The 12,868-nt window shown below is 40.5% G+C and overlaps 1 long non-coding RNA gene across 1 annotated transcript; it reads right to left on the bottom strand.

Annotated features, from left to right (window-relative positions):
• Positions 1 to 943: 943 nt before the first annotated feature.
• Positions 944 to 10,918, bottom strand: LOC129348049 (uncharacterized). The gene is made up of 3 exons (XR_008600470.1): positions 10,466 to 10,918; positions 8,012 to 8,160; positions 944 to 4,012 (listed from the first exon to the last, which is right to left on the bottom strand). It is a non-coding gene; the product is annotated as an uncharacterized LOC129348049 (long non-coding RNA).
• Between the last annotated feature and the right edge of the window lie 1,950 nt (positions 10,919 to 12,868).

The raw sequence follows: 12,868 nt of genomic DNA, 5'->3' as shown, positions 1-12,868 counted from the left end.
AAAAAAAAAAAAACTCAAATATGACAAAAAATAGATGATAAATGTGCAAAAAAAAGAAGAATTAGTATCTGAGCGAGTAGCTCAGGGGGATAAGAAGAGGACTACAGAGTGGAAGGTTGCAGGTTCGAGACCCACCACTGGCAGTTTTCTTTCTTTGTCTTTGTCAGGATTTTGAGAAAATTTAAGAAGTGCCTGGTCTTGAACCAGCGACCTGCAGCTCCACAAGCAAATCCTTAACTCACTGAGCTACAGATCAGATGAAAAGACATAAATTCGTCGTCCCTTTGACATCGTAGTTCCTGAAGCGACCACATGGGTGGAGCCAAGGCGGAGTCTGGGTGGAGTCAGGGCGGAGAATAGGCGGGGAGGTGGGTGGCGGCCTCCCCCCTCTACTCCCCCACCTCCCCCCACCACCCACCACACCTTCCCCCGCCCGTCGAGTTCTTCCAGTCTCCAGTCACCCCCTCGGGGGTGGGGGTGGGCGGGCGTGATGGTGGGGTGGGGGGTTTGGTGGAGACTGGGGTGGGCGGGGTTGGGGTGTGGGTGGCGGGTGGGTCCTCGTGCCCCGGGCCGCCTGGGTCGGTCTTGTCGCGCTGGGGGTGTCGGTAGCTGATCCCTCTTGTTCTCTGGGTCCGCGTCGTTCACGGTGGCCCCGGTGGCTCTCTGGGGGCCCCGGTGGCTCTCTGGGGGCCCCGGTGGCTCTCTGGGGGCCCCGGTGGCTCTCTGGGGGCGCCGCCCTGTGGCTCCTACGGCCCAGGAGGAGGGGCAGGGCGTTGGCTTGGCCCTGCCTTGCCGTGATTGCTGTTCTGGGCTTCGGGGTCCTTCACACTTGCATGTTTGACCAGGTCTCAGCTACTGCCGAGTCCCATTGTCAGTGAATGATGGGACCCACCAGAATGTGCTGAGAATCTCTCCAGAGTCTCTACCCTAAACTCATTCTCTCCTTCACTGGTATCCTCTTCTGGCCTATTCTATTCCATCCTATTCTATACTGTCAAGACATCCACAATTATGGTGCTCAGTACTGTTTATATATTTATTGAATCTCTTTTTCTTTTGTGTTGGTTTTCTTTTTTTAATTTATTTATTTATTTATTTTTCTTCCTGTTTTATTGATGGACAGTTAGTAGTTGGGAATAACACACCACCTTACAATCTTTAATTGCAATAGCACCACCTGTTATTTTCTATCCCTGTTCGTCCTGTTCGTCCTGTTCGTCCTGTCCAGTCTTTGTTTCCCCCACACATCACTGAGGTGTAGCACTGCCCTCCCTGGCTCATAATAGGGAATTCTAATAAAGAATATCTGCTTAGCTTTCAGGGAGGGCTGGTGATGGTCACACACATGCACTAAATATTAAAATATTTGGTTGCAAGACTAAAATATGCATCAGTCTCATACAATGTTGACACCTCTTTTGTGGAGTTAAACAATGAGAACAAATGCAGACAAAAAAAAAAAAAAATTTATCAACCTCCATCCAGATGTTCAACTTCATATCTTTACTTGGACATTTTTAGCACCACAAACCTTTAGTATCACACTTTATTATCATTTATTAGGACTTTAATGGAATCCACCAGCACATTTAGTTTTTGTTGACAAACTTTATTCTTGTCGTTGTGGGACTGCAGTATTTAAAACTCTTCTATCTATTTGACCTCATGTTTATTAGTTTTAGTGGAGAAACTTATTTTAATTGTCAATTAGTCTCTTAAAAACCAAATAATAAATTGGATTAGTCAAGAGCTTTAAATTTCTTACTTTGTCATATTTTAAATAAGACAAAAAAATTAAAAATAAAGCATCTTGGGACAATTTGACCTGTAATTGGTGTTATATAAATAAAATTGAATTAAAATTGTATGTATCTTGTAATGTTGGAGTAATTCAGCCATATATGTTGGAAAACACATTTTCTTTGTCCATTAATCTGTTGATTGTTTTCTCCACTAATTCATTTCTTGTTTTGGTTTATAAAATGTCAAACCCAAATATATTCAGTTTACTGTCATAAAAACCAAAAAGATTTACATTCATGATGCAGGAATCAGGCAGTTTTTCACTTTTTATCTTAGTTTAGTCAGAAAGATAGTTGATAATGTGTGAATTGTTGCAGCTTGTGAGCCGTAAAAGGTTTTAATCTTTGGGGCCGAGTGTCAGGAAACATTTAGAAACAACATCAACAAAACACTCAACAAAGATTTGAACATCATTAAAGGGAAATCCAACTTTTGCATGACAATGTCTAATTAAAGGACATTTATTTCCAACGTAAATGTGTGATATTCATCCTCTGGAGCTTTCTCTTCACATCGTCTTCCACCTGGACTGGTTTGGTCAGGAGCATGTGCAACAAACATTTTAAAAACTGCACTTTAACATCAATGAATGACACTGAAGTTTAATCTCTACATAAATGAGACTGAGTCTGGATGTGCTGCTCTGTCATTAACTCCTAAGTTTAGGGAAAGTTCAAACTAAAGAGGACAGTTTAGATAAGACGTGAGAATGAGCTTATTCTGAACAAACACCTCAGACTTTCTGAGCTTCAGCACCTCTAGCAAGATATTTTAACAAGCAACTCAAGAGATCCAGAAGTTGGAGAGAGTTAGCTTTAGCTGAGCCAAAGAACATGTGGGACGCTAACCTAGCAAACATTTCAGACTTTTCTCTGTGAATTCTGAGAAATAATTTCCTATTTAATGACAGAGCTACACATCTTAACTCAGTCTCATGAAAACAGACTTCAGTGTCATCCATCCATATTAAAGTGCACTTACCCAAAATGTTTGTTGCATGAGCTCCAACAAAACCTGTCCAGGTAGAAGGCCACTTTGACAAACAGGAAGTGGAAGATTCCAAGCAGATTTATAGAAGGGGGAACCGGACTGTACTAAGTGTGGTCCAGTATAGAGGGGTGTTTTGTGGGTTTTTAAGGCTGATAATGATTATTAGTGAGACATTTGGAGTAGATATTCATTTGCAGTAAATGAAAGTATTTAAAATCTTGGAGTTAAACTTAGAAGAACACAAACTTTAACAGAAAACTTTGTTGATACGTTTTTGTTTTGTTTACAGATGTTAAGTTAACCCTTTAAAATCCTCACCAAGAAAAAGGCAATGAAAAAATTATTTCTTTATATTTCTTATCTCTTTGGGGCACTAATAACAACAATCAATGTTTTTTTTTTTATGAAGAAACCCAGCGATTTTTAAAATATTGACCTCTACCAAATGCTTGAGAAAAATTATTTTAACCTTTTAAATCTTTTTTTTTACATTTCAAATGACATATTTGTGTTCAGCAACTCCTTAGGCACCATAATATGTCAAAAGTATTACCTTACTTTTGAAAATCACAGCAAACAGAGGCCTCATGTGAGGAGTGATTTTGCTCGTGCTAACTTCCTGTGAGCAGACTAACTTGCTCTGCATGCTATTTCAAAACACAGTGACATCTACTGGACTTTTTGTTGTATAATGGACCTTAGAGAGGTAGCTAATGAGGTGTAGAGATGGTTGCAACAGGTGGACTTAAGTAAAACATATTTTTCAATAAGATTTAGTGTTGAAAAATGACATTTTTCGACATATGTTTGAAAAATCGCATTTTTTTTCGACATAGTACACTATGGCGTTTTTTTGCGCCAAAATTCATGATGATTTTTTTTCAAAGAAAACCTTTCTGGAGTTTCATGGCCTCCTTTACATTATTTCATCATATGGCACGTTTTTACAACATGTTGAAAAATCACATTTTTCTTTCGACTCAGCTTCATGCCTTCGTCCATCCGGCCTCCGTTGACTCGTCCCACCTGCCGTCTCTGGAGCTGAAGCTGGATTGGAACAGACCAAAGTACAGTCCAATCACGATGCCAGCTGCCTCTCAAAAGGCTCCTTCATCTGGCAGGTGGCAGCACTTCTTCTGAGGGGAAGCTGAGCTGGTCCAGCAGAACTTTGGAGATGTGTTCCAGTGGTTGGTGGATGTGTGGGGAGATAGAGAGGGACCTTTGAATTGTTCACAAAGGAAAACAGGGAACCCATTGGTAGTTTTAGTTTAGGCTTCTACTGCAGTGTGTTTTTGGGTTTTAAGAGGTGAACAGGAAGAGTTTTTTCATATTGATTATCTTTTACTTTGTTCCTGGTTGGAATGTCCATCAATGTCAACATGAAGTTCACTTTTAGTTCTGTTTATTTATTTTTATTTTACTAACACCCATTTGCTTTTAACCCCCTCACATGTTGTGTTGTTGTAAACTTGCTCTTTCAAATAAATATCCTCCTAACTCCCTGGAAACCAGCGTTTGGACTGTTTTTATGTTGCTCCTCACCTACTTCAGACAGCCGGGACAAAACAACGTTTTGTGGACAAAAGGCTATACTATGATGTTTTTAGAGCGACATGCTATCCTATGACGTTGTTAGTGACATGCTATACTATAGGGATGCAACGATCCCGATACCGGTATCGAGTATCGATCCGATACGAGGCATGAGTACTCGTACTCATAAAATGGCCACCGATACCACGACACTGATACACTTACGGCACCGACACACTTGGCTGCAAGGCGGGCAGCGACTATCTTTATATACAGTCTATGGCAGCGACGAGGCATGTCAGCAGTGTGGAACTATTTTCGGGTGAATGAGAGCAACAAAAACAAAGCAGAATGCAAATTATGTCCAGCAAAAGTCTCCAGAGGAGGAGCTAAATCTACCACTTACAACAAAAGCAACTTAATTAAACATTTGAAATCCAAACACGACGCAGAATATAAGGAGTTCGCTCGCGACACCAACACGAGACAACCAACTTTGCAGCAGACGCTGGCTAAGCGGGAGAAAATGTCCAGAGACAACCTACGTGCGGTCAGAATCACAGATGCTCTTGCCGAGTATATTGCCCTGGATGACCAGCCACTGTCCGTGGTTAATAATTTGGGATTCCGGCGTCTTCTCTGCATACTGGAGCCGAGGTATGAGATTCCTAGCTGTACCCATATCACAGACACGGTGCTACCGAAGCTGCACGACTTTGTGAAAAAACACATCCACAACCTGTTGCATGATGTTAAAACGTTAAGCTTCACCACGGACATTTGGAGCAGCAGCGTCAGCCCAATGTCTCTCATCAGCCTGACTGCACAGTGGATCGACGATGATTTTAAGTTGCAGAAGGCCATACTGCATGCAAAACAATTCAGAGGTTCGCACACCGGCCAAGCCATTGCAGATGAGTTTGATGTTATGCTTCAGACGTGGGGCATTAACAGAAGTGCAGTCCATGTTGTGCTACGAGATAATGCGAAGAACATGGTGAAAGCTATGAGTGATGCAGAGCTTCCGAGCCTCCCGTGTGTCGCACACACCCTTCAGCTGGCTGTAAACGAGGGGCTGCTGGCTCAGAGAAGTGTAGCTGACGCAGTGGCAGTGGGACGAAAAATCGTGGGACATTTTAAACACTCCGCTTTAGCCTACTCTCAACTGGAGGACATACAAGTGCAACTCAACCAGCCCGTTAAAAGACTCCAGCAGGATGTCCCGACCCGCTGGAACAGCACTTATTACATGCTTGAATCTCTCATTGAGCAGAAGCGGGCCCTCGGAATATTTGGATCAGAGTACGAGCTTCCTGACAACCTCATCGTCACCGCTCATCAGTGGTCACTTTTTGAGAGAACTTTGTCTGTGCTTGCTCCGTTTCAGGAACTAACCCGAAAAATGAGCTCAGGTGATGCACATGCATCCGATGTCATTCCTGCTGTGACCGTGCTCATGAGGCTTCTGACCAATGAAACGGATGAGGACCATGGCATTAAAGCCATGAAGAAGACTTTGGCTGCAGCCGTCAGGAGGCGCCTCAGTGATGGGGAAACAAACCCAATGTACTGCATCGGGACTCTTCTCGATCCAAGGTAAATTGTCTGTCTGTCTGTCTGTGTCTGTCTGCCTGCCTGTCTGTCTTTGTGTGTCTCTTTTTACCAGCTAAATTATTATTACTTCTTTTTTAGGTACAAAGATCGCTTTTTCACAAACACTGACACTGCTACAGAGGCCAAGGAGATGCTGATGCTGGAGCTGCGGAGGATGTCCACAGGAGAGGCAGACAAGCAGGAGGATCTTGGGGAGCCACCTGTCAGGAAGCTTCGTAAGGTGCAAGCCAGCAGCAGTCTGGACAGTTTGTTTGATGAGATAGCAGGTGAGCGGGAATCAACATCACCGGGCCTTGCACCAGTGGGAGCTGCCATTCCGTGAGAGACATATCTTGGAGAGACCACAACTGCTCGAGAGGAAAACCCTCTACAATACTGGGGGGCTCACAGAGTGCGATTTCCAATTCTGGCTCAAATGTCAAAGAGATACCTATCAGCCCCATGCAGCAGCGTGGACAGTGAACGGCTGTTCAGCTCAGTGTCCCACATTGTTGATGAAAAACGCAACAGACTCACAGCTGAAAATGCAGAGAAGCTTCTTTTTATCAAAAAGAACCTGCCCCTCACTTACACAAAATAAGTTTAATCATCACAGACAGATGTTATGTTGACATGTTGATCACTTGAGATACTCAGCCACAGTTTTATGTTGGTTCTTGAATGAATATTTTGAGTAAGTTTTGAAGTTAAATATGTGGCAAAGCTGTTAAAAACGCAGACACAGAAAGTGACAATTTTGTACTCAGGTTTTTTTGGTGATATGTGTGGCAGTGCTATGTTTAAAGCACTTTTGTTAAATGTCAGCACTCAGTATATGACAAAGTTTTACTGAAATCTTACAGTATGTGTGGCAGTGCCAAGTTTCTAAAAGCACTAATGTTGAATGTCAGTATATGACAATTTTGTTAAATTTTGTTAGTACTGCAGTGAAACTTGTGACAGTCACCCATGTACTAGAAAAACGTACTGAGGAATGTTGTTCAAATAACAGACGATATCTGTGGAAAAATAAAAAATCTAAGTAACTTTATGTGTAATGGCGTAAGTACTTGGTAACAGTATCGGTGAGTACTCAAATGCAAGTACTCATACACAACTCGCTTTGGAAAAAAGTGGTATCGGTGCATCCCTACTATACTATCACGGTTTTAGAGCGACATGCTACACTATGACAGTTTTTGAGGGACATGCTATACTATGACGTTTTTAGAGCGACATGCTATAATATGATGTTTTTAGAGCGACGTGCTATACTATGACATTTTTTGGGCGACATGCTATACTATCATGTTTTTATAGCGACATGCTATACTATGACGTTTAAAACCGTGATAGTATAGCATGTCGCTCTAAAGAGTGACATACTATACTATCATGGTTTTAGAGTGACATGCTATACTATGACATATTTTAGAGTGGCATGGTATGCTATGACTTTTTTGGGCGACATGCTATACTATCATGTTTTTATAGCGACATGCTATACTATGACGTTTTCAGAGCAACATGCTATGCTATGACGCTTTTTGAGTGACATGCTATGCTATGACGTTTGTTGGGCGACACGCTATACTGTAGCCTTTTTTAATTGACATATTACTATGACTTTTTTGATTTAGTTGTTTTTGTTGTTTTTTAGCAACATATAAGAATTTGAACATTTTTAAAAATTACTATACTTTTACTTGTGCAATGAAATATTATTCTAAGGCATTTTTGAGACGACATATTTTACTCTGATGTTTTCTTGTATAACATGCTATTTTGACAATATACTGCACTATGACATTTTTGGAACCACATATCATACATGACAATTTTAGGCAACATCCCATCATTTTGTGCTTTTTGAACCACATAATAATCTATGGGGGTTTTTTTGCCGACATGCTATACTATGAACTACAGGCCATACTATGTTATACTTTGACATTTTCTGAACTACATCCTATACTATGGCGTTATACACAGAGTGCTTTGGTTACATGTTGATTTATAATCTAGAGTTTTTTCTGTTTTGTTTTTTGACAGGATTACCACAGACCTGACCGTGAACACCGTTGACACCCACCTGAGGGAGACGCTGTCTAAGATCTCAAGGCTGCTTGGTCGTGGTCTTTCTGGTCCTGCTCCAGAACGTCTTCATCAACTACATCTTCTTTTGAAGAGGCCCTCAGATGCTGCAATCTCTGACCTTCAGGAGGAACTGCTACTTTCACTCTGTAACGAGACGGTGGTTATTTTAAAGACCCAGCTCCTGGCGGCTTTGAATGAAAGTTTAACATCCATCAAAACAGAACTACAGACAGTTAAATCTGAGCTGTCGGTCAGTATTTCAAACATCAAGTCCAACCCAGCTGTCCTTAAGCACACTGTGGGTGAAACGGAAACTTCACTCTCCACATCACCAACGACATCATCACACTCCAAAGCAGAGCACCTGTCTGCTGAACTTTTAAAAGTGGACTATAAATGTGAAGAATGTGAGCAGCAGCAGCCTGTGAGCAGCGGAACAGATGTGATCAGAAAGAAGTCATTTTCTTTTTTCTTTTCTTTCTGGTTGACTTGATGCTGTCAGATGCAGATGTTGGAGCTGATTCTGATCTTTCAGGAGAAAAAGCTGCTTTTCCTTCACAGAATTTTCAGAAAATTATTCTCTCAGGTTTTCTCTGCTATTTATATTTTTATTATCTGTGATTATTTCATTATTGTAAAATAAAGTTTGAGGCATAAAGACTCATTTAGTTATTTTATTCCTGAAATCTTTGACGTAGCAGAACTAAACTTCCAGTTTCCTTCTTGTACTTCTGATACTAGAACTAAACGTATCTTCAACACGGATCATCTGGTTTTAATGAATCAGCAGCAACATCACAACAAAAAATGAGACAATTTTCAACAAATTCATGAAACTGATGTCATTTAAAACTATCAGAGTCCATTTTAGTGTCAAATTAAAGCTGATTACTGACAACTAGAACATTAACGTTACTGTTTTAATCACATTTAAGTTTCCTGAACGTTACATTAACGTCAACCCGCCACAGTTTTATGAACTTAATGAACCACATTACAGGAACACAACACACTTCAGCTGCTGACAGGAAACAACACAAACATCGTTAGCTTGATGCTACATTTAGCTGCTAATCAGGACTGCTCAGCTAGCTCGGTTAGCATCGTTAATTCACATTAAAGCTAATATTCACTGGATTCTAACTCTCTTCTCTGGTCAACACACACAAATAAACTCCACCAACTCCTGGGGTTCACTGCTCACATTATATCTGACTCTGAAGTTGAACATAAAGTTCATTAAAACCGGCACCGATCAGTAAATTATCATTTAGTACCAACCAGCTCTCAGAGTCCTTCAGTGACTGTTGGTCCAATCAGCCGAAGGTCTGAATTACTGAACTGAAAACTGATTAAAACAAGACAACGGACAGTAAAACTGTCTGTGGAAAATGTGCTGCTGCTCCACCGATAAATACCAACAAACTAAAACAAACTTGGTGGAAGTGTTGCTTTTAGTGATTTTTTAATAAATAGCCAATATGAGGCTTTTATTTTTCTGGAAGTAAAAGGAAACGTTGCTTATTCATAGTTTCACTAACTTAACTTTAGCTGCACTTTCACCATGTTCTAACTGATAAATATTTTTTTTTATATTAAAATAGCTGCACTTCCTTTGTATATTTGGTCGTTTCTTATGTTGCTGCTGTTTCATTGCAATTATATTTTAATAATATCACTTTAAATACAGATAATTGAAAAGAAAAAAACTGGCTCTGAAATAGTCAATGAACTGATACGTCATCTAGTGTTAAACTGAATAAGAATTCTTAATAATATAAAATGTAACTGACTGAGCTGGATTAATTAAATCCAGATATTTCAAATTGAAAGAAACACATTGACTGAAAGATTTCAGTCAATTAAACCTTAAATTCATTTACCTAAGAAAACCATCCTTTAATATCTTACCTTAAAATGACCTACATTTTTTAAAAATATCGCTGCAAAGTAAACGTTTCACACTAAAGATGAATCACTGATCAACATTTAATTGCTCAGCAGATATTCAGGACTACTGACAACACAGAACCTTAACCTCACTGTATTAATCACATTTAGGTTTTCTAAACGTTACATTAATGTGAACCAGCGTCTCCATGAACAGTTTTATTAACTAAATGTACCACATTACACGAACACAACACACTTCAGCTGTTTACATGAAACTCAGCACAAACATCGTTAGCTTAATGCTACGTTAGCTTAATGCTACGTTAGCTTAATGCTACATTACCTTTAATCAGGCTACAACTGAACAGCTAGCTCGCTTAGCATCGCTAACATTAAAACTAATATTTACTGGATGCTAACTTTCTTCTCTGGTCAACACACACAGAAATAAACTCCACCAACATCTGGACTGCATGGCACACATTATATCTGACACTACAGCTGCATATAAAGTGCATTAAAAGCGGCAACGATACGAAAATAAACATTAACTTACCGAACAATCAGAGTCCTTTGTGTCTGCTGGTAGAATCAGCCGAAGGCAGAAAACTGGTTATAACAAGCCAACGGGCAGAAAAACTGTCTGTGGAAAATGTTCTGCTGCTCCACTGACAAATAAACCAACAGTTATTATATCAGAATTAATCCAAACGAGGAGAACAGAGTCTCTGCTGCCTCCTCCATAGGACCTGTCAATCATTCCAGACCAGACTGTCAATCAAGTAGTCCCGCCCCCTGGCTTCGCAAAACTTTAACGCTCTATAAAAAATTCAATATTGATTTATTTTAAAATCGGCCACCTGCTCTCTCATTTTGACCATGAAAACTAGAGTTGTGACGTTCGCGAACGAGCCGATTCTTTTGAATGGCTCATAAACATGAACGATCGGAGCCGAGTCGCGGCTGGGGGAGAGCCGTTCTTTCCGTCGTTCTTTTTTCCCTATGCGTGTTTAAAGCAGACGCACACAAATTAACTCCTCCTTCGGTCTATGCCTAGGGTCTAGGCTCCCTGCCCCTCCGCTAGAGACAGAACACTCGAGGGGAGGGGCGCACGCGCAGGAGTGTTGTGCACGCATTCTTCACGTGAGTGCTCCAGTGCAGTGGGGAAAAAAAACCCTGCGTGCCTCTGTCATTGGTTAGGAGCGGAGCCATGACTCGTGCACGCTGCTGTCACGGTTAAAAAAACAAACACACGTGCACGAGTGCCTCTCTGTCTCAGTGCCAACGTAGTAGCCGGTTGTTCGAACGAAGAAGACACACACACGTCTGAAAATGAGTCAGAGTAGAAGGAGCAGCATTTGGGGGCACTTTTCTCGCGAAGAAAACAGTAAGGCTAAATGCAGCATTTGTCAGAAAGTCATTTCATTCAAGTCTGGGTCAACAAATAATTTACACAGGCATTTGAAGACTCAACACCCAACAGTGCAGGTCACAGGTTTGAGAGCAGAGCCAGACTCAGACAACAGCAGTGACACTGATGTGTCCATTGCCTCCTCTGCCTCCACATCTGCATCTACAGCAGCCTCTGACCCCACTGGGCCCACCACATTAGAGATGTGACGTTGGTGAACGAGTCAGTTGTTTGAACGGCTCTTTTAAGTGAACGATGAGAACCGGTTCACAGCTGCGAGTCGTTCGCATGTCGAAATTGCCAACACTTTCTTTACGTTTCACCTCAATGAGTCTGAGTTGTCCATGCTGCCTTCATGTGAACGACTCATGACATTTCCGAATTTGAGTTGTCCACAGCAGCTCCATCCACATGAACACAGCTCTATATGCAGCTAACTTAGAGGAGGAGTGCGAGCACCGCCCGAGTCTGAATGACTGGAGACTGGAGCGGAGCCACATTTACCGCTTTATCAGGGAGAAGGAGATATTAGTGATGGAAAAAAAGAAAAAAATATATCTTTTTCTGTATTGTTAAAATGTTCTTGTGTGGAACATTTTACAGTAAAGCTGTTTTGCATGGAAGTTATCCGGTAGTCTGCGTAGTTTTATTGTGCCACAAAATTTTTTAGGTGACTGAAAATTCAAAACAGTGATCTCACCGTCAAAGCATGGGGATATAGGCCAAATGAAATTCTAATCAGTATTTTAGAATAATTCCCACCAATAGAGTATATATTGGTGGGATGTGTAAGTTTGAAATATTGAGATCCATATTGTATCTTGTAACTGCTACCAGTGATTGTTTCCTGGATAAAAACGAGTTACCCCTGGTTGATTTCTAAAATAAATGAAGATAAGAACGAGCCAGTCTTTCGAACGGCTCTTTGAAAGGAACGGCTCCTCAAGATCCGGCTCCCTTCAAAGAGCCATAAATCCCATCTCTATCCAGTCTATGCACCGAACTCTGTTTGGCTCCACCCTTGCTGATGACCACTTCCGGTCTCAGAAAACGAAAAACGGACCTTTTTTCGTTTCTGTCTCTTCCTGAATTTACTTTTTTGTTATTCTAAATATAAACTGAAAATCAAAGCATTTTAAAAATTTCTTATATCCCTTTTTGATCATGAAAAGGAAAAACGCCTTGTATTTCAGTTTTAATTTTTGTATTTTAAAACGAAAATCAAATAACCACTCGTTTTTTGTTTTTCAACACCCTTTTCAGAACGGAAAATCCAACTGCCAAAGTATACACGGACCATTATGAATTAGTCCATTTATGAAACTTTAAAAAAATAAATGACATAAAATAAAGGGATTAATTTGAAAAAAATATTCTATTGAAGAATTTAATTAAATAAAACTCAAATAAAATGAATAAACGAGTAACTGTATTTTACACATTAATAAGTTCTCAGGTCACCTGCTGCAAATCTGCTGTTATTGTTAGAATTAATATTGAGTTTAATACACTAACTGAGACATGCAATAAAACAAAAATAATTAATTT

The sequence above is a fragment of the Amphiprion ocellaris genome, chromosome 22, assembly GCF_022539595.1.
Source record: "Amphiprion ocellaris isolate individual 3 ecotype Okinawa chromosome 22, ASM2253959v1, whole genome shotgun sequence".
NCBI lineage: Eukaryota > Metazoa > Chordata > Actinopteri > Pomacentridae > Amphiprion > Amphiprion ocellaris.
This window is presented reverse-complemented; position numbering and strand designations above follow the sequence as displayed.